At 40.3% G+C, this 23,318-nt stretch overlaps 1 protein-coding gene and 2 long non-coding RNA genes across 4 annotated transcripts in view; all 3 read right to left on the minus strand.

Moving 5' to 3' along the window:
* The window catches only part of LOC144989386 (uncharacterized), a 167,375-nt gene that overhangs the window by 39,983 nt on the left and 104,074 nt on the right, over positions 1–23,318 (minus strand). The window lies entirely within an intron of this gene.
* Positions 610–2,181, minus strand: LOC144989507 (uncharacterized). The gene is made up of 3 exons (XR_013653744.1): positions 1,890–2,181; positions 1,540–1,615; positions 610–1,441 (listed from the first exon to the last, which is right to left on the minus strand). It is a non-coding gene; the product is annotated as an uncharacterized LOC144989507 (long non-coding RNA).
* The window catches only part of LOC144989518 (uncharacterized), a 30,202-nt gene continuing 16,231 nt past the window's right edge, over positions 9,348–23,318 (minus strand). Inside the window, exon 3 of the long non-coding RNA XR_013653761.1 lies at positions 9,348–11,894. This is a non-coding gene — a long non-coding RNA (uncharacterized LOC144989518). The remainder of the gene's footprint in view (positions 11,895–23,318) is intronic.

Below are 23,318 nucleotides of genomic sequence, written 5' to 3' on the forward strand. Positions count from 1 at the left end.
TTCTAAATCCCGCTCCCGCCCGCCGAATTTCTGACCAATCCCCCCCCCGCTCCCGCAACGAATGCATTACATACCCGCCCGCACCCGCAAAACTCCCAGAGATGCATTGATTTTGTATCGTCTTCAGTCCCGCAGGAAAAAAAACGCGAATTTGTGTTGATTTAAAGAGATTCATGTCCCTCCAGCCTCATCTTTTCATGCATTCCTCTTATGTGTAATGTGCAACTTGATTATTAAATCTATTTTCACAAATCCTGTTGTTCACTGAAGCTCACACGTTCCCAGATGTTCTTGCCATGGGGAACGTGGGTGGTCCTCGGCTCAGGGAGGTTCTGATAGAGTGATGTTTAGCTTCTCTGGTTCTGAAGGTTTTGGAGGAGGTTCTGCCTTCGGTTAAAAGTTTGCTTGTGTCCGTGTGCAGACAGACGGCCTGAAGCGCGCTGAACCAGCTGGTAAAGACGCAGGTCAAACAGGTTAGATGACAGTGGCGTTCACGGAGCTTCAGTACATAAGACTCCGACAGCCTTAAACAGCCTAACGTAGTCCGGTATTATATATTCATGAGATATTCATGGCAACACTGATCCCGCCGGGGGGGGGGGGGGGGGGGGGGGGGGTTGCCGCCCGCAGCACAATTCAAACAACCCAATCCCGCGAGATTTGCGTTCAATCCCAATGCAGGCCTCTAACGGACAGTGTTCTTGAGTAATGGACTACATGCCGACCTGGCACGCTAATGCAAGTCACAAACTTCTTTACCTCCATTTTCATTAGGAAGAATACATTATTTGCCCCACTGTCAGGTATTGGTTCAATTCTTCATTCTTCCTTTTTTTTAATACTCCTGAAGAACAGAGCTGCCTGGTCCCGACAAACCTGCTGTTTGCTGCGGTTCTGGGCTGGATTGTACATCTGTAGGACCAGGGCTGAGCACTTCTGCTGTAAAAGGGCTTTAAAGTCCCACTCTGATCATCTGTTGATCTATTTTAAAAGCCTTCTCTGTGGAGGAGCAGAAAAAACAAATGGGCGAACTTGAGACAGAGACGAACGAGTTGGTACCCAAGAATGGAATTCTGCAGTTTGCAAACGGACCTCTTGATGAAGTCCTTTGCACAAATTCTTAAGACAACGATGAATAAAAACTGCAATAAAAGTGGTCTATATTTCGGTTTTAGATTATGTAAGGAAAACCAGGAGCTCAAGAAAAAAGTGGAAGAGCTTGAAGAAGAAAAGCAAACACTGTCAACTCCGGTAAAACTGCATCTCAAAATTTTAAAAGCATATCAAGCCATCTTTCATCTGAATCCTTTAGGAAACTTCTGGGTCCTCCTTTGATTCCCCGGCTGCTCAGACCAGCACTGCCAGGGACTGTTCTCTAAGGTCCGGACATCACGGACATCTGCAGGGTTACGGGGAACTTCATCGACGGGCTGGAGAGATCCTGCAAACCAACCATCAATGAATAAAACCTTAATAATTGTAAATCAAACTAATGAGCTTCCAGACATTTGGAACGTTATCAAGAAACATTCAGCTCACCTGTTCAACAAGGTTCAGTCGGTCTGCTCTGCTGCGTTCACTTGCTGCTGCACTGTATGCTCACTTCCACTTTAACCTTGTAAATTTACAAGGTTTTTTAGTGTAAATTTAAGAGACTTTTTCTTGTAAATTTACGACTTAAAATCGCATGTTTTTTTATTTTATTTTTTGTGGCCCTAAAACGACGTCGTAGTGAAAGACTTGCTTCCATTATATTCATTTATTATTTGTTCCCCACCAGGTTTTTGGGTAACATGGATTCCATCAACTAAACACAGATGTAATACCATCCCATGCCACTAGAGGACTGTCCACACACACAGTTAAGCGTCGGGGAAAAAGTTCCTTACAGTGAAGAAAAGGGTTTAGTCTTTTTTTTTCCAGGCCTGATCGATGCTCGGCTGCATTGTGGCAAAAAACCAAAGAGGGCCTTTTCAATTGCTAAGCAAGCAAGAAAAAAACCGTGCACGTCCTCACGTAGCTGATGGTTAGAAACTGTTGGCGGGAGAAAATCTCTGCAGGCGAACTCAGCGGTATCCGACTGTGCAGCGGGACAGAGGAGGCGGGAATTTCTGGGGCCTGGGGGTTGGAATCAGCTCAGCTCAGGTGTGCTCGGTCTCCCACAGGGTCCAGATAGACTCGGCTATGGTCAAATGCAGAAAAGTCCCCTTTAGAACTTTGGAAATTTGCTTTGGGTCGTTTTTACCTAGCATAGACTAACCAACACGTTACAGCATGCTAACGCTAGTCGCAATTAGCATTTTTAGCTGCATATTGTAAGGAATCAAACGAGCGGTTAAACACATTTAAGAAAATTATTACTTAAATAACAACAGTTTCCACATTTCTAAACAGAAAGTTGACTCTGAAAAACATCGTAGCTCCAAGAATTCAGCCTCAGCTCCGCTCCTCACCAACGTCTGACTCTCTCTGCCCGGCAGTGAAACGATTTTTCAGATCGGTCTTAGGACACACCCACTTATCTCTGATTGGATGGATCATTATACAGACAGATTACACAGCAATTCACATCTCAGAATGACAAAAAATACATACATGTTAGGTTGTGGGGCAAACTAAAACTTTTACAACATACTAGACCAACAAACTTGATTTCCAATGAAACTTTAAACAAAAAACAATTTGTTAACCAAACCAACAAGTGGCCATTGAACATTTTTGATAAATAATACATTTTTATCTTTTAATAGTAGCTTAGTCTGTTTTATTTTTTATTTTGACTGGGCTACACAGAGAAAAGAACTTAAGCAAATTAAAAAGGTCATCAACTAAACAAGGATTGGACAATAGACTAATTTCAGCAATTTAAGCAATATTTATTTTACAGGTTCATATCCTTAAAAATAATTATTTGATTATAATAATTCTTACGTGCTTGGCCTCTGAGTCCAGCCTTAGCCGTTTACTGGATGGACTCTGAATAGACGACGGTGTCTTGAGAATCAGATGAATCAAGGAATGATTGATGATTGCTCAGAAGATTGTAGCATAGGAACAGAACAGAACAGGTTCCTGCAGCTCATCAGTTCTCAAAATCTTAAAAAGGTTCAATGTTACGGCAATGACACAAAGAGCAAACATGTCCTTTACAATAGAGCATATCAGATGTTCATTATATATATATTCATTCATTTTCTTGACCGTTTTCCCTTTCGGGGTCACGGGGCTGCTGGAGCCTATCCCGGCCACTTATGGGCGAAGTCAGGGGACAACTATTATATATATATATAATTGAAGACCAGTTTGAGGGAGTTGGTGGTATTTTAAGCTAGGTTTTCACTCGACCATGTTAGCCGTCTAGTGATTGAAATACTGAAGATAAAATACTGCAGGGAACAACCAACAACCCTGTTTATTTGACATAATATATTTTTGAAATACAAATATAAAAAAGTTATTACACAATAAATATTCCTCGCCGTAGTTTTGGGTGGTAAATGACATTTTGACCAAAATCTCCAGGAATGGTTTGATTCAAATGTGAAGAGGTGGGCGGAGCTTCGTCTCCCCAGCGTGTCCTGGGTTTTCACCGGGGGCCTCCACCCTGAGGGGACATGCCAGAGCCCCTCCCAATGGATGTGTCCAGGAGAAATCTTAACTATTCATCTTTCTGTCCGTTTGCTTTGAGGCCCAGATCCTCACCTGCTGCTGGCTTTGGTTCAGCAGCTGCTGACTGGAACGCTGAAGCTCAGAGCGTCCGGCGCTTTGATCTTCTGCACATTCAAGTGTGGAACAGATGCAGAGAAAAGCTCCAAAGTTCTCAGAGGAGCATTGATTCAGCAGATCTTTAGTTTCTGGAGACGACTTCAATGGAAGAATGAAAACCACATGGATTCAAGCTGAAACTCTGTCAGAGTCAATAAAGGTTTTTCAAAGACAAAGCTCTCCTTCACTGTCAACACACACAGATGATCAGAACAGTTCCACATGTGTGTGCATGTTCTGGGAAGTTCTCCGTTTCCTCTGATCACGGCTCCAGCAGCGTGTTTCAGGAACACGGATGATCCAGAACATGGGATCAGACTGAAGTCAGCAGCTTTCAGCTCCTTTTGGGCTTCAAGCCCAGAGAGAAGACAGAAATGTGAGGAAGGCAGAGAACATGAAGGCTTCCTGACAGCAAAGAGAAGTTGGAGCCAGAAAGACTGGAACCGGATCAGGACCGACTCTGGACAGTCCTTTTAGTGGTGGATCCAGACAGAAGCAGCAGAGACGTGTGCTTTGAGGAGCCACTCTGCAGCTTGACCCTCTCAGATGTCAGCAGCTGTTTGTGTCCTCAGATCCAGTCAGACACCAACATGTTCCTCAGAGAACAGCATGTCAGCACACACTGCACACGCTTGGATCCATGCAGACGTGTTGGAAGCCAGAGCTTCAGGCCTTCAGGCCTTCAGTGGATCTGTCCGTTCATGCTGAATGGGAGCAGAAGAACGTCTGTTTCAGCTCTGCTGCTTCAGCTCCACTCAAACTGCTGGGAACTCCAAACTCTCTCAGAGGAGAAAAACAGCAGAAAGCTTTCTGCAGCTGCTCTCACAGTGGATCTTCCTCTGTCTTCTTCAGCAGCAGATGATGAAGAGTCACTTTCTTCAGGTTCCTCTCAGTCCTGACCTTCATTCCTGATGGACCAAAGCAGACTGACAGCAGCTCTTTAGCTCCACAAAGAAAACTCTGCAGTTTCCCAGAAACCTTCTGAAGCAGAAAAACCAGGAGACTTCCTGTCTGTCTGTCAGTGTTGGAGTCTTCCTCCATCTTCAAAAGATGAAGCTTTCTGCTTTGGAACCTTCCAGAAAGCCTTTTGAAAGCCTCCTGATGATGCTGGAGGACAGGGAGGAGTCAGGAGGATGCAGGAGCTCCCAGAGGAGGAGAGGCAGGAGGAGCAGAGGGAGCGGCTGCTGGAGCAGAAGCAGCTGCAGACGCACTTTTGGCTCTGGGCTTCAAACTTTGATCAGGAGGAAGAGGAGGAGCTAAAGAGGAGCAGGAATGCTGGGAGTGGGACTGGAATTCACACTGAATCCAACATTTAGGGACAAAAATGGCGTCTTCCAGAAATAAATCCATGTTTCAGAAACGGGAACATTCCTGAAAGTCTACCCGGCAACAACTGGGGTTTGGATGAGGAGAAGAAGAAATGTTAAACTAATTTTTGTCCATTAAAAATAAAAACATTTGAAAAGAATCAAATGATCAAATTTAAATAAAAATCAAACATCAAAGTCAGAGACATAAAGGGCTGAAATCTTCACCAATCCTTCCAGAAACATGGAGGATGTGACGTCACTTTTCCTACCACTGCTTCAAGTTGGAGCAGGAGCTGAACATTGTCGCCCCCTGCTGGTGGAAACAGCTCATTACAAGCGTGGAGACGCAGAAAAACTCCGATTGGTTCTTCTTGATCAATGATGTCAAATGTTCTGGATCACAAAAATCCCATTCAGTTGATGTAAAAACCCTCATCAGACATGAAAACAACCGCTATTCCTGCTGTTTCTGACCGTTTTCATGGTCTGCAGGTCTGACAGCAACAACCTCAAATGTTGGACTGAACCATTTGAATCCTAGAGAAAAGACCACTGAACATTTCATATTTGTCTGTGATTCTTCCATCATAATAGAATAAAAACTAGATCTGAAACCAGATTCAAATCTATTTAGTCTTTGAGTTTCATGGATTTCAGCTTCATCTGTTCTGGTTCCAGAATTCTGACTTTTTTATCATCAGCTGAGGGAACCGATCAGAGCTGAGGCCCTCTAGTGGTGGACAGATGTTACTGTTCCAACAGGAGGTGGATGACCAGGAGGGGGCAGGACAGGCCTGGGGTCAGAGGGCGGGCCCATCCAGGAATCAGACTCCCGGGGAAAGGCACTACCACGTGGTTTCATTTCCTGCCATGAATAATTGCTAAAAATGGACTTTAGGACTTTGCTGAAACAGGAATGACATCAAATCAATGATTTCAGCAAATTCAGCACTTAGGCTCCGCCTCTCCTCTCTGCTGTTTATGATCGTCCACCGCTGAGGGGGGGGGGGGGGGGGGGGGGGCTGAAATAATTTAATGACCATTTTTTTTAACGCTGGAAATAAAAATAAATGGATGAAGGCGCTTCACTCTGGACAGGTGACAACACACACAAACACACACAATCACACACACACACACCTAGGGGCATTCAGAGGAACCATCAACGTATGAAGCATGTTTTTGCCGTGTGGGAGGAAACACGGGTGGAATGAACAGACAAACTCCACACAGAAAGGTCACAGCTGGGATTTGAACATTCTCACTGAGAGCGCTAACCACTGCTCCACCGTGCACGGAGTCTGACCTTCATGAAGGCTTGGTGAGGCTTCTTCTTCTGGGCAAACAGTGAAGCTTTTCCTGCTTAGCGCCCTCTACTGGTTGCAGACTGGAAGCAGATTGAAGTTGTAATGTGAAACAGCTGAAGGTCAAATCTGCTGTGAAGAAGTTTGGTTTAATCCAGACGTGTTGGACTTCAAACTGTCATTTCCACCAACACCACCAAGAGCTTGTTCAGCTGGACCACAACAACACATGACAACAGCACACATGTCTAGATGGAAGTGACAGTGTGGCGGCGCTGCTCACATCACGTCTGACCTTTGACCTCACCCTGAAAGTGGCCTCTGCCGCCACGGCGACTGAGTGGAGCGGCTCCACGGCTGCTGGTGGCGTTCCAGGTGATGGAGGATGTTTTCCAGGTGTCTGCTCCTGCAGAGGTCTGGATGGATCTGAGCTGATCTGAATGTGCTGACAGGCCTCTGAGGAGAAGAGACTGACAGAGGAACCATGAGCTGAAGGAGGCCCATGATCCAGAAGCAGCTGCAGAGAGACCACCAGCATCAGGATCAGGATTCCAGAGGGGCGGGGCTCAAAGTGGGAAAAGACTTTTTGCTCCTTGAAAGCAGACGAGCAGAGATGAAGTCACCTGGAGACAACGACTCCTTTCTGATCCCTGGAGCTGAAAGTCATCCAATTGTCATTTGGATGTCAGCAAACTCTAATCAACATGAGTTTGTTCACTTGATCCCAGACTTGGAAGAATCAAACACTGGAGGCTCTTGATGTGGATGTGCACAATGTGCTGCAGGCAGAATCAACAGGAATCCAGTTGAATCCAGATGTTGGAAACACAGATGTCCTACAGCAGGGCTGCTCCTTCCTGCTCCTGGACATCTACCACCTGCCTGTTCTCCAGCTCTCCCTGCACTCCTTCCTGCTGATCACCTGGACCAGGTGTGTTCATCCAGTCACAATCTGGAGACATCTGATGGAGCCAATCAGCAGCTAGCAGGGCTTGGAGATCTGGAAAACAGGCAGGTTGGTAGATCTCTAGGACCAGGATTGAGCAGCCCTGTCTTCCAGCTTTCCTTCCCAGAATGCAACAGTGTGACTGAGAATGAATGTTCTCCTGCTGTTGCTGTGAGGATTCTGCAGGTCTGTTCTTCAGTGGTTCTGGTACCATTTGAGCGGTGGGCGTAGCCACTTTCAAAGTTAAGTAATTGGTACAAACGCCATCTGAGGTCCTGCGGCGCCATTTAAGCGGTGGGCGGCGTGAAGGCGAGAAGATGACTGAACGGAGAGAATCTGAAGGATCCAGACATGGAGACGTGATTCCCCATGATTCTGGAGAACTCTTCATCATCCAGAAACCTGACCTCTCAGCATCATCCGTGTCTTCATGCAGTGGAAATGACAGAAACACAGACACCACTCCATGTGGCCATCAGGCTGAAAACATTAGCTGGAAGCTCCGCCCACAGGCGGCGTCCAGCTCAGGAACACATTTGTGGACAGACGGCGAGCAGAGAATTCTCCGCGCGGTGAAAGAGAGGCGGTCAGTGTGGACGCAGCTGAACAGAAATGTATTCATGTTCATTCAAAACAAAGAGGACACTTTTGAATAGGAGGCAGAAAGGGCAGGTGTTCAAACCCCCCTAGGGTCCTGTGTGTGCACGTCTGACCAACATGTTGATTTAATGTCAGCAGATAAACTTTACAGTTTCAGAGATCCTCAGCCATAAATTCACAAATCTTACTTAAAAATTAACCAATGCTAAAAAAAGAAAAAGTATGATAATATTATTAAATATTAAATAATATTAAACAATATTATTAAAAAATTTAAACGTCTTCAACCAAAAAGACAAAATTGAGGGTAAGAAGAACTGGTTCAGTTTTTGAGCCTCTGTAGCAGACCCCATGTTAGATAAATACGGCAATTTGATTGGTTCGATTCTGGACCAATCAGCAGCTGTTTGATGGCAGCTTTGTCACGTCAAGCTGAAAGTTAACTCAGTAAAATCAAAGATAGGAAAAAAGCGAGATTTGACACAACGCATGCAAAAACATGCATTTTGCAAACCCAAGAAAAGTTTTTGAAAGCAAAAGAAAATTATTGAAAAGCAGCAAATATTTCATATTTTCACTTGCAACTTAAAAAGTTTTGTGTGCAACGTGGTGGCAGAAATATCACTCTAGAGAATACCTACACCTTTCTGTGTGTTGTGAGATGTGAGTGTGTGCGTGCGCAAGCGCGCTAAAAACAGACCTCACATGCTGCAGGAAGGGGGGAGCGGCGTGTGATGTAAGGCGCTTACACGTGGAGTCAGTCACCGTTTTAAGAGTAAAAAACTTGTGAGGAAAAAATTAATACAGAAATTAAAAGTTAATCTTAAAGATCTGAGACTGGTGGTTTTTAATTTGTTTACATTTTATAAAGGATTACTCACTTTGTACATTTCTTCCCTTCCAGGATTCTTTCTCAAATATTTCCCAGACAAACAGAGCTCAATACGACTGACCGACAGATCCATCTAATGCAGCAGCAGCTGCTGGTTTGAGATCTGCTGAGGAGGATCAGTTCATTGAAATCACGTCAGACTCCACCTTGAGGATGAGGTTTACAGCACACACACTCCCTGAATTCTGCTGGGTGTGGAGAGGGGGCATCCACTCATGGGGCCGAAAGCTGGGGGCATTCTGCTTCCAATCTATATCCCATCTTTGTCAGATTTTCTGCTGTTGCCGCTTTGAAAACAAAGAAACAGAGCCAGGCTCAGTACGGAGCAGGACTTGAGAGTAACAAACCTGCAACCTGGTTTTGAACAGATGTGCAGCACATTGCAGCCATGAACACAACTTTTTGTTTGTTTTGCACACAGGTTCAATGTTGTCGTTCTTACAAAGTTAACGATCATTTATTTGATGTTTTCCAGTCTCCAGCAGCAGGAATGTTGAAGATTTTGATATGGTATTAAAGTTGAATCACTTTGGCTTATTTTGTCACAGTTTTTCGCAGTGTGTGTTTGTGTGTCGGGGGGTAAACATTTTACCTTCTCCAAGAATTTGTGAACCACTCCCTGAAAGTGTGTAAAAATATTACAAAGACACATTGGGAATTAATGATAATTTTATTTTAGTGTTGTAAATGACGCTACATTAATACATTATGTTTTAAATGGTTCTAAAATAGAAGGTTTTCATGCAAAAAGTATGCTTTTTGTCTTCTACATCCTTGTTTTTACAGAGAAAAGTATCAATAAGAACACAGATAAGAATACCAGATTGAAAAGCAGCAGATCGATAAGAACAGTAGTATGGATAAAATCTTAACAATACCCATCTCTACTAAATGGTTACTTGACCTAACAAAGCATACACTGCAGTTGCTACTTTTTGCTAAAATAATGAATAGTGAAATGTTCACTGATCACGTAAAAGTGTTAGAATTAAAGATGCAAACAAAATATTTCAAATGTCGTGGAAACACACACAATGTGTACATCATATTAGCATAAACTACAAAACAATGAAGACATTCAAGTTTTATCTCTCATTATTGAAAAATTTTTTATTTACAGGTACATCTAAAATAATTCATTTTGTGAAAAGGCTGTACATATTTTGTCAGCAGTAAAACTCATTGTCTAGTATCAGTATACAAAGATTGAAATGGATTGATTCTTTACTTTTTACTTTTAATAATAATTGTGTTTAAGAGAAGATAAAAACAAAAAAACTGTCCTAGGCAGTTAGAATATCACATCAAAACAATGAAAGTATGTAGAAAATGTAAATTCTACATATTCAATATTCACTTGTGCCTCCCTCTAATGAAGTTACTCCATCAATATGGTATGGAGGCCATCAGCCTGAGGCTCTGTAGCCTGTGGCTATGGAGTTCATTAGAACATTGAGGTTTCACCCCAGAAGTTTTAAGCACTAAAAACTTATTTTAAAATATTTAATTTTTCTGAGATATAGAACTTTCCCCCTGTAAAATAAAGTCTTCTGCTGATTCTGATTCTGGTACAGAGGTTGAGAGGTCGACCTCTTATTAGAAAAGTTTTGAATTTAGAGTTTACACTAAATCCTTACATTGTCAAGAAAAAGTCTTACAAGTTCTCATGTGTGTTTTGAGATGAGATAGTTGATTAAAACTTTTTTTACATTCTTTACAAGAAAAAGGCTTTTCTCCTGTATGAGTTCTCATGTGTGTTTTGAGATTAGATAAATCACTAAAACTTTTCTTACATTCTTTACAAGAAAAAGGCTTTTCTCCTGTGTGAGTTCTCATGTGTGTTTTGAGATTAGATACACGACTAAAACTTTTCTTACATTCTTTACAAGAAAAAGGCTTTTCTCCTGTGTGAGTTCTCATGTGTGTTTTGAGATGAGATATTTGATTAAAACTTTTTTTACATTCTTTACAAGAAAAAGGCTTTTCTCCTGTATGAGTTCTCATGTGTGTTTTGAGATTAGATAAATCACTAAAACTTTTCTTACATTCTTTACAAGAAAAAGGCTTTTCTCCTGTGTGAGTTCTCATGTGTGTTTGGAGAGCAGATATTTGATTAAAACTTTTTTTACATTCTTTACAAGAAAAAGGCTTTTCTCCTGTGTGAGTTCTCATGTGTGTTTGGAGAGCAGATATTTGATTAAAACTTTTTTTACATTCTTTACAAGAAAAAGGCTTTTCTCCTGTGTGAATTCTCATGTGTGTTTTGAGACTAGATCTGCGACTAAAACTTTTATCACATTCTTTACAAGAAAATCTCTTATCTTCTGCATGGATTCTTGTGTGAATTCTGAACAGAGATGTGTTGCAAAAGCTTTTACCACATTTTTTACAGATATAACATCTTTCATCAGACCCAGTTTCCATGTAGTCAGACGGGTTAGTAATTATTCTTGAGTTTTTACCAGACCTGATAGAGGAAAATCTCTCTTCTTTTTGAGATTGTTTGTATTTCTTACCAAGGTTTGTTTTCTTGGGATTTTTTCCAACATCAAAGTCACACTGACCTGCTGACATGTGAGAGCTGTCCACACTTTGGACATGTCTTCTGTCCCTCCTCTTCCTCTTATCTCTGTTCTGTGGGTCTTTCTCTTCATCTGTAGTTGATGTTGATTCTGTCTCTTCATATGTAGTTGATGTTGATTCTGTCTCTTCATCTGTAGTTGATGTTGATTCTGTCTCTTCATCTGTTGTTGATGTTGATTCTTCATGTTGGTTTCCTTCTTCATCCTGACTATCAGTTACATTAAAGCTCTGCTGATTGTTTAGATCTGCTTCACTGTTCTCATCTTCCTCATAAGTAGGAATCTCCATCAAGGTATCAGTCTCCTGCTTCAGATCAAGCTGATCTTCATCCTGACTGATGCAGAGTTCCCCTGGTTCCTCCTTAATCTGTGAAGGTTCTGGTCCCTCCTGCTCCTCTTTGGTCTGTAGACGTTCTGGTTCCTCCTGTTCCACTCTGAAGTTCCTCTGCTGGATGCAGAGATCTTCCTCTTTAGTCATCCAACACTGGGGGAGAGCTGCAGAAACACAAGTAGAGGCCCTTTTATATGTTGTGGTGACTTTGTTTATTGTTAAGCACTAATAAGAAATATTGTAGTATCATTCAGAATATGCACAATAAAAAACGATTAATTTTTTTAAATAATTTTTTTTGTTTTCTTTAGCAAAACAGTATAAAACTGCACTGAAAAAGCCCCCCCCATGAGGACAGCTGTTTCAGTCAATAAATAGTCTGAACCAGTTAAAGATAGAAAATAATATTTTCTTTGTTTTTTTAAGGAAATGAAAATGCAGATAAGTAATTCACAAATGGTACGAACAGGTCTTTAATGTTATATAACTGAATACTCAAATTAAATCATGCTGAAATAAATAGGACAGATGTACTAGAAAGGGGAAAGAGGGACTGACACAAAATGTTCTTTTAACCTGATTCTGTCTCTAATTATTTTCATATGAAATTATAAAAAGGAAAAAAGTCTGAAAACAAATAAAATGTTTTGGATTCTTGCCATTATTGACAGTAAAGATGCAGGCATCTATAGTAAATGTTTGACACAGTCTCTGAGGCTTATTTCAGCACAACACCAGCTGTGATATGCTGCTAATAAAGTTACGGTTCCGGGTTACACGGCAGGACGCGTGGCGTGCCTCTCTGCGAATACAACTATCTTCAAATTACTTAAAAGGTTGATTTTTCTCCAAAAAAGAGAGCTGACCATGCCCCCGAAGAAACCCCAGGAATATGAAGACCTCAAAAAAACTCTTGACATTATTCAAGAAACGCTGAAAAGTTTTATGGAACAAGTGTCGGCTAAACTAACGCCACTTTGGGAAATGATGGAAGAGTTCCGAAGATTTCGGGCTCAAAACGAGCAGCGAGAAAACCAGGTCGAGATTCTGGAGAAAAGACTGGACGATGTGGAACAGCAAGTAAGGATGAATAATGTCATTCTCACTGGAGTACCAATCAAGCCTCGAGCTAGCACTGCTAATGCTAGCGCTAGCGTAGCTAGCAGTGCCAATACGGAGATCGGTGCTGTGTCTTTGGAGCAGCAAATACATTCATTTCTCACATCTAAAGGGACTTCCCTGGATCTCAATACCATCGAGACCTGCCACCTGCTCCCCAGGAGAAAGGAGACGGATAAACCAGCGATCCTCATCAGGTTTGTGAATCACAAACACAAGCTAGCTCTGATGAATCTACGCAAAAATCTCAGAGGTTCTGCTGTTTATCTGAACGACCATCTGACAAGGAGGAATGCTGAAATCTCAAAACATGCACGGCTTCTCAGGAAGCGTAAGCAGATTGAGAACACTTGGGTTAAAGGCTGCAGGATTTATGTCAAACCGCTCGGTCCAGAGGACCGGACCAAGGTTCTGGTGGTCAACACCATGAAGGACTTTGAGAAGTGTTTGATCACGGTCGTCTGAAACAACATGGAGTAATAAACCAATGAGCCAAATAATTTCAAGAAATATGACACGTGGATTCCTCACTTTCTCTGTATGTCTGACGTAACCTGAATAACAGCAGAGTTCTGACCTGCAGACAACTTGACCTCAACTTTCACCGCAGCTGATATCAGCTGAAGAAGGATATGGACCTGAATCTAATGTCTGCAGACATAACATCGAAGAGAACTATAAACTGTTTTGAACCCAGGAGATCAGCTGTTATCAGTAAAAGAAGAAATACCAACCTTGGACAATCGACAGTTATGGACCCTTTTTACTCTTCCCCCTAGAGCATTTCTTTATTATAAAAAAAAAAAAAAAAAAAAAAAATTAAAAAACTTATTGAAAATTGTTAAATCGATTGAATTTTAATGATATTACTTCACTTTCTCCAAAACTTGATAAATTGATTCAAAAATCTTTCCTAATGTAGCATAATTTTGCACATGTTTTTAACTTTTGATACTTGATGAAATTTTTGCTATGAAAATTCCTGAAACAGTGTTGTCTGCTTTACTGATATAGTATTATGTTTTATTCATATGAATGGCTTTGCTAGCGTAGCTATAAGTAACATAATCTGCATATATTTCAGATGATTGATCTGCATTTGCCATGTTGATTTCTAAAATAGTTATTTTTGACGTAATACTTAAGTAATTCATCTTTGTCATGTGCTTTATCGATATCTTATGATTTTTAATTCTGTCTGATTAAAAACTGGGAACCGGATATTGATAAATCATGTAATAAAATGGTTACAGTATAATCGGGGTGGGATTATATAAGTTCGCTTCCTCCCACTCCCTTTCAAGCAATATTTATTAATGTCTAATTATCCTAAGTTTGATTAGTTACTGTATGAATGTATAACTGATGCTTATATTGCTGTTGTGTATTATTTCTACTTAATTGCTTGAAATAAACCATTTCAAATCAAATCAAAAATCAAAACATTCACATGTCTGTTATTGTATTTATTTTATTTAGAATCATCTCCAGGACCGAGGTCTGGGGCCCCATCAATCAGGGTCAAAAACTTGCCTGTGGTGGTGTTGGTGGGTGTGTTTATCTGTGCGTGTTAGCCTGGAGGTGATGCTGGCAGCTCATATGGTAAAAATGTGTCAACATGGACAAAAAAAAAATGGCTAAATTTAAATTAGCCATTTTATAACATATTTCCTTTTGCTTCAAGAATCAGTTAATTATTTTAAAACAGAATTTTAAAATATTCATTTTAATCATGTTGAATGTTATTATAATTGTATGTCTTTTTTTCAGAAACTCTGATTTTTAAATCAATATTTTCCAAAGTAGCTTTGTTTTTATTTCACTTTGCTGTTTTTCACAATGACTTATTTATGTCATGAAGAGTTTTTCCAGCAGAATGAGTGTCTGTCAATCAGTGAAAGTGGGTGGGATCTAAACATTGGCTGATCCCTGGTAATCGACTCGTGTTCCTAGATACCCGCTCTGTGGTGTTCCAGTCAGAGAGATGACATATTTCAGCGATGTCTGCACAGCTTTGCTGACATTACAGGATCACATAGAGACAAAAAATCTGTCTGCTGCAGAAGATGCAAACATGGACCACTATGTTTTTTTAATTTGCAATTTGCAATCATTGGTCTTGTTGTTACACTTCAGTTACAGGGACACCGTGACTGGTCGAAATGCATCTTGGGTATGCGTGATGCATGACGGGATATTGTTCACAGCCAGTCCGGTAGGTGAAGCAGCCAGCCTAATCTTATGATATTTTTTCTGATTTTCATCGAGACAATAATAGATTGATCATTCTTGCTTTTATTTTTACCCCTATTAAATGCTCACAGAGACACGGAAGTAGCGGCAGAAAGCAGCTTTTGCAGCAAGATGGTCGGAGAGCCTACCAGGATGTGAATGTGAAGATATCTGCTGTAAATCCAACTATTACTCACATCCGTGTCTATGAATAACAGGAAAAATGATCCGCTAGGAGTTAGCATGTAGCCCAATAGCCTTCGAATGTAAAGCGACTGCTAAAGAGTATGTTAATAAAAGACAAGTCCTGATTATTATTATTCGTATTCGACCCTAAACTACAATATCAGCTGGCTGTCTGTCTACTGGCCAGCCAGCAGCCCGAATGCCGGCATGACAAGCAAAAGAGCTCTGCGGTGGAGCTATGTCTGGTGAGTCATATGGCAAAGCAGCAAGCCGAGGTATCAGAAATCTTATATTCAATAATAAATTGATCATTCTTGTTTTTCTTTTTTCTTTCTTGAATGAATGTGGGTCACAGAGACATGGAAGTTACCGCTGAAAGCGTCTTTTGCGGTCGGACGGAGAGCATATTTATGTTTATGAATGACTTATGACGTGAATAAATATTCCGTTCACACGACTTAAATATTTCGTTCGTACAAATGAATCATTTCGAGGGAACAGAATATTATCTCGTGGGAACAGAATATTATCTTGTGGGAAAAAGATAATCTGTGGGAACGAGATGTATTTTAGTTTTTTTATGTCAGGACATGGGCTCCGTATATTTGAAATTTCATTTTCAAAAAGTTCTTTAGTTAATGTGTAGCAAAATTCAGTTAGAAATGTCTAATTTGAAAATTATAATGGATTAACAGAATTGCTTTTTCATTTTCACAATGTAACTGCATCAAATGACTCAAAATTAAATAAAAAAAAACAATCCTTCAAAATACTTTTTCATTTTCTACTTAAAAACCGCTTATTCTGTGTCATAAATAAAACCAAAAGGCAAAGAGGGGATTTATGTTGTCACATCCACCCTGCGAATAGTGTTGCAAAACTCAATTCCAGTTAGCATTTCAAGAGGGGATGAGGGGGGATGATGTCAGTGAGTGTTAGTCCAACCAGCAAACGCCAAAAGTTTAGCATGGTGAAATCTGTTAGTGTTGTTCATGGGGCTGTAGCTGTCCTGGAACAGCAAAATCAGCAGGAACCTGCAGGAGACGATCTTCTAAATGTGCTTTTATTACTGTTATGATTATTATTATTAAGGGTAGAGCTGTGACGATAACTGCATCACCGCATCACCACCGCGGAGATGAGGTCATCACTGCATCACCGCACTTTTATTTTGAAAGTTTATTTTATTTTTTTTACGTTTTGCATATGGTGCATGATTGGAACTAGGCCTGCACAATATTCCGCAAATTTATCGTTATTGCAATATCAAGCAGTGCAATTTCCGTATCGCAAAAGTCAGCAAAAAATCGCAATAAATGGTTACCTTAAATCTGCTACAACAATCTTATGGCAGCTTGAAGCATTTAACGAATCAAATAAATTCATTTAGGAATTTGACCAATTGGATGGACCCTTTCACGTTGTTGACCAATCAAATGAGCCTTTTTATGTTAGAGATTTGCCTCCTACGTCAACGAGGGTCATTTGGAGTATAATTTTTAAACGGTTGCAATGAAATGGTAATGATGTTTTTGGTTGTTTTGCTATTTGTTTATATACCGCAAATAATATCGTTATCGCAACATTGATCACTCATATCGCATATCGCAAGTTTAGCTCATATCGCGCAGCCCTAATTGGAACTATAATAAACACATTAAACACATTCATCTTTGCTGATAATTTACTTTCTCTGCTAGTCCTGTGTTCAGACTTCAAGGGTTTCTATGGGAAACCTTTTATCAGTCTTCTCCTTCTCTCCTCGTCCCACCGCCTGCGCGCGCGGGGCTGTCGTAGAAGCACACACACATCCTGATTCTACAAAAGAAGTTTCTGTCTTGCGAGGAAGTACGACAAATTTACTGCGTTCTAATTGTTTATTTCCATTAAGCTGCGTGCGTTCTTAAGTGCGCGACACGGCCGCCCGGGAGGATTTGTGTTGGGGGGGGTTTTATATCAGTCTCTCGAACATGAACGCGGGCTGTTAGATTTCCATGAATATCACTACATGTTTTGTTAACGCGGAGTCTCCTGCCCCGCGTTCTTCATGGGTGTCAGGCATCATGGCTGCCAGGAAGGTGACAAAGTGTCTGCAGTCTGTTTATTACTGGGCAATAGATAATATTCTGAGAAGATGTCTGTACCAAAGAGCACAGGTGAAGCCTCACATGTGGTGAAGAATCAACACGCACCCCTAACACACGTCGAGTGTGCGCGCTTCTTCCTTCTAGTCCTACACAGTCAATCTACAACATAGTTGGTTCATTAGTTCAATAGGTAGTAGTTAGTTGTTACTGTTATTTGTTAATAAAGAATACTTTGTTGTTGTTGTTGTTGTTTCTCTTTTGGCTTTTTCCATCAGGGGTCGCCACAGCGAACGAGTCGCATGGTAAACTTGGCAACGTTTTACGCCGGATGCCCTTCGTGACGCAACCCTCTCAAAGCAACCGGGCTTGGGACCGCCAAAGAAGTAGAGAAGGGAACAGGGAGCAGCCCGGAGTCGAACCCTGGTTTCACGGACGGAAGGCGCCGCAATCCAGCATGAGCTAAACCGGCTCCCAATAAAGAATACTTCGTTGTAATTGTATGTATTTCTGATGCAGCCGCTGGGGGATTTTGAGTTTTTTTTTTTTTTGGGGGGGGGGGGGGGGGGGGGGGAGTTGGCGGCTGTGGTTAACCGCGACACAGCGCCCCCTGGTGGTGCATCACAGCAGTGATCAAAAATCCGGCACCGTCACAGCTCTAATTAAGGGCCTGCTCGCTCGTGATTTTTAAATCCGTGCGGCCAGTGCTTCTTTCTTGGCTGCAAGAAGGGTTAGCATTAGGCCAATATGTGCTAAAAACATTAGCCGTGGCGGAACACATCTTCGATTCAAATCCACAAATGCTGACAATGAGCACTGCGCGAAAAGAGACAGAATCGGTAAATATCTGTTGGCGATACTTTCTTAAATATATAAAGAATCTGGAGCATTTCTGATGCATATCCAGACATGAAGCATATCTGAAGATATCCGGGCAGAAGATACTGGTTGTATCTTATTTTGCTCATATCCAAGTTCCGAATATGACCTGAAGTCAAATCTGGAAATATCTGGAGTTAAGATACTGAAGAAGATAAATATCATGTAGTATCTGTAGTGTATACTTATCTAAGTGTTGAAGCATCTCTGATGCATATCCAGACATGAAGCATATCTGAAGATATCCGGGCAGAAGATACTGGTTGTATCTTATTTTGCTCATATCCAAGTTCCGAATATGACCTGAAGTCAAATCTGGAAATATCTGGAGTTAAGATACTGAAGAAGATAAATATCATGTAGTATCTGTAGTGTATACTTATCTAAGTGTTGAAGCATCTCTGGTGCATATCCAGACAGGCAGCATATCTGAAGATATCCGGGCAGAAGATACTGGCTGTGTCTTATTTTGGTCATATCCAAGTTCCGAATATGACCTGAAGTCAAATCTGGAAATATCTGGAGTAAAGATACTGAAGAAGGTATATATCCTGTAGTATCTGTAGTGTATACTTATCTAAGTGTTGAAGCCTCTCTGGTGCATATCCAAACATGCAGCATATCTGAAGATATCCGGGCAGAAGATACTGGTTGTGTCTTATTTTGGTCATGTCCAAGTTCCGAATATGACCTGAAGTCAAATCTGGAAATATCTGGAGTAAAGATACTGAAAAAGGTAAATATCCTGTAGTATCTGTAGTGTATTCTTATCTTAGTGTTGAAGCATTTCTGGTGCATATCCAGACATGCAGCATATCTGAAGATATCCGGGCAGAAGATACTGGTTGTGTCTTATTTTGGTCATATCCAAGTTCCGAATATGACCTGAAGTCAAATCTGGAAATATCTGGAGTAAAGATACTGAAGAAGGTAAATATCCTGTAGTATCTGTACTTATCTAAGTGTTGAAGCATTTCTGGTGCATATCCTCCGTAATTACCATTGCCGCTGTAGGTACCATAACCGTTCGGCCTGGAACTTCCGTTCGGGGTCCTTTGACTAGTGCTGACGTCACATTATGTGATTGGCTGTATGTTGGTCTGATGACGTGTCAAACAGTGATTGGTCTGGACAATTTTATACTACCATAGAAGAAAATATTATGACGTCTGTTGTAAACGAACAGAGCTGCGAGATAGAGCGAGATTGTATTCGAAACGTGCCTTTATTATTGTTATGATTATTATTGAATTCATGTTCTCTTATAGTTTTTTTAATCTGTGAACCCATTGCTTTATTATTGACAGAACGGACCCGGAAGTGCAACATTTAGCCGTGCAGACAAAATTGTCAGCCACAGCTGAACTTAAACTGGAATAATGAGCGGATTGTGACAACATGTCTTTATAAAAATGACAAAGAACATTGTCAGACACAATTTATGAGGGAAAACTCCTTTAGGTTACAATAGGGAACGTGAAATGAAAATACGTAGAGCCCAGGCAGATGTCGTAGTGTGACGTCATACTCAATCGAAAGGACCCCGAATGGAAGTTCCAGGCCGAACGGTTTTGGTACCTACACCGTATTTTGTGATGTGTGCAAAGGCGATACTGCATTAGGACATGTATTGTCTCTGGATATTAAATGTATCACTTGTTTGATAAGTGCCATGCCTAGCAATTTATGTGCACAAGATACTTCAAAAGCACATATATTTTCCAGACATATATTGTTTGTGACAAATTTGAATTACACATTGTGACACACATGAATTACTGATCTGTAATGCTGAGTTTGCTCTGCACTTATATTTTCCCACAATTGTTTAAAAACAGGTGTGAAAAGTATCGACAAGGCAACCCAAGTTTGATTAATACAGTGGCACTTCGGGCATACAACAACTTTTGACATTTTCAACAGCCAATTTCTCCCTGAGCATGTATCAAGTGGCAGAAAAGTCTTTTGTGATGTTTTGTAAAACAGTATCACATATTAAAAGACATAAGAAACCTTTTAAAAAACTTTAGGATCATTTTTAGTAAGAAATCAATGATAACTGCTGCTCTGTTTAGTGGCTTAAATGTTTTCAGGGAGTGGGTGAAGACAGTTTTTTTACTTTATTGTACAAAATGTAAGTACAGCCAGGAGAGCATACATCTTACATGCATTTTACACAAAAACATTCAGGTTTCCACAACTTTCATACAAACAGCTTTCTTAAGGCTTTTAGAGATGTTGCGGAGATACATTTCAATTTGTTTGATTAACAAGGGGGGGGGGGGGGGTAGAAGATGAATAAAATTAGCATTTATGAATATACTATTTGCCAAATATAATAATAAGATTAATTATTAGTTTTTATTTGAGTCAAAGTTTTTATTATACAAGCCAACAATTATATATTCAAATTTCAGAGTGAAGTTGGGGTGAATATAATTTCTGATAAATTGTAAACAGAAAAAATTCTAATTTCAGTACAATTCCAAAAAAGATGGTTAATTGCTTTTGGATGCTCTTTGCAAAAAGGACAGTTAGGATCAATTTTTTTATGTATCTTAGCATGAATTGGTTAGTGGGGGAAAATTTTGTGAATGATTTTAAAAGAAACTTCTTTCATTTTTTTATTTATCATAGATTGTTGGGTCACAATCCAGCCTCTTCCCAAAATACTGCCGGGATCAAAACGTCTTCAGTAGTTTCGAAGCCGCAATATATATATATATATATATATATATATATATATATATATATATATATATATATATATATATATATATATATATATATATATATATATATATATATATATATATATATATATATATATATATATATATATATATATATATATATATATATATATATATATATATATATATATATATATATTTTTTATTGAACAAATGCAACATACAAAACAAAAAAATGCTCGAAGCAGCAATATACCACGAGGAGAACGAACAACCGTGACGTGTTACCCAGACTCCAGTAAAGTGAAATTTGATTGGTCACATTCTGCAACGCGACCAATCAGCTGTTGAGTTACAGCACTCCGCACCGCCATGACGTAATCTGTTTGAAAACAATGGCAGTGGTAGGTCCGAAGATGAAGACGGAAAAAAAGAATAAAAGTTGACCGTAGGACCATGGAGGACTGTGTTGCGCGCACACCTTCTAGTAAGCGGGGCCGACCGCGTCCTCACAGCAACCAGACCTCAGAGGATCCGGGATTCTGCGGCAGTGACCCGGCCGAGCCGATAAGTTCAGGGGCCTGTTGCACAAAAGTAGAATTAAGACATCCTGGATAAATGACTAAACTGAGCTCAATGAAGCCAAAACATGTGCGCCCAGGCTTAATTGGTTGCACAAAGACCAAGCCAGGATGAGCAGACACGGATTCATTAAGTCAGGTGAAACCAATCCTTGATAGGTGCGCGCTCACGGTTCACTCAAATAGACCCCGCCACAGATCACAGTTGCGAATTCGCCATGCGCACGCCGTTCAAATTCTACAATTTCTAATTCCAACATTTTGTCCACAGTAGCTTGCCATTGATGCCCGAGTTTCAAGAAGATCGATAAAAATCCCTAGGACGAGTTTTCAGTTGTATCCGTTACTAAAGGTGCTTTTTTTGTAAAATTCAAGATGGGCGCTCCTTGCCAAGGTCAAAGGTCAACGAAACTTCTTTGGTTATTGTAGAATCATGGTCTAGGCATGTGTGTGCGATTTCATGAAAATCACTCGAACGTGTCGTTTTCCCATATTGTCAAAAAACACGAAAATTGCCATTTATCTGAGTTCGCCACAGAATGGCCGCCAAGCCGTAGATCGTGTGGCCGTCCCATAATGATTTCAAAACATCTTTGGGATATCCCCGACAAGTGTGTTTTGGTTTCGTGACTGTATTTTGAAGTACATTTTGTTCGGCCCCATACGCGATTTTCGGCCCATTCATTTTTTTGACGGGATCGCTGGCCGTGATGTCATCGTCTTCGGGGGGGTGACGTTGACTTTGTGGAAAATTCATTTACAATTTATCCCAGGTGTGTGCACGTTTTGGTGACTTTTCGAGCATGCGGCGGGGGTGACATTCTCGCTGAAAGGCGGCGAAGTCGTTCCAACTGCGAAAACAATATGGTCATTGTAGTCAGTGACTGCTGCTGCGGGCCATAATTACCAGCCAATTAATTTTAAGAAAATGTAACTTGTCATTTCAACCAGAAAATGTTATGTTTGTAAATCATACGTGAATAATCATGTCGATCGTACATCAAAATAATCCATTTAAAAGTTACTAATTTCAATCATGTTGATCCAACATGATACCATTTAATTAGATACATTAGTAATCGCAAGGAATTGTGGGATACCATTTTCTTTGTCTATCTGGGCAGATTAGGGTCTAAGTGTGAGTTTTTGTCCATGGGTTTTATTGTCTAGCTGTTTTATTCTGTTTTAACTAGTGATTTAAGCTGTTATGTTTATTTATTTTTCTGCACCACGAGTTAAGAGTGGGGGAGAGGATGATGACCAACCCCTTTGTGCGGCAAAGTGTTAATGTTACAAAACTTAAGACAGAATTCACATTATTTGAGCTCCTGTCTTGTGATGTGGGACTTTGCTGCATAATTCATGTCTTAGCTGTGAAAATTAAAAGACCCATTGGTTGTAACTTTGGAAAACATTATCAATGTCAGATGTATATGTAGTTATATCAACATAAACTGTGTTGGGTAGTCATACAAATTTAAGTTGAATAAACTTAATTTAATGAGGTGTGACCAATTGAAGGGATTCAATTAAGTTAGATCAACTTCTTTCTTTTGAGAGTGAGCAACAATATTAATTTAAAGTTGGGTCCAACTGCAGTATTTAGATTGAATCAACTTAAATTTATTAGTTTGAACCTAAGTACATTAAGTTGGATCAATATGATTCATTTTTGTTCAAGTAACGCTATCTAATCATGTGGAAATCATTTCCATATTTTTTTTTATGTTTATTCAAAGTGAACGTTTCTTGAGTGTAGTTTACCTGCTTTGTTTTGTCCTTATTTAATAAAGGAACATAATGTTACACATTGT

This window comes from Oryzias latipes, chromosome 2 (genome assembly GCF_053564925.1).
Source record: "Oryzias latipes strain Hd-rR chromosome 2, Olatipes_Hd-rR_3.1".
NCBI lineage: Eukaryota > Metazoa > Chordata > Actinopteri > Beloniformes > Adrianichthyidae > Oryzias > Oryzias latipes.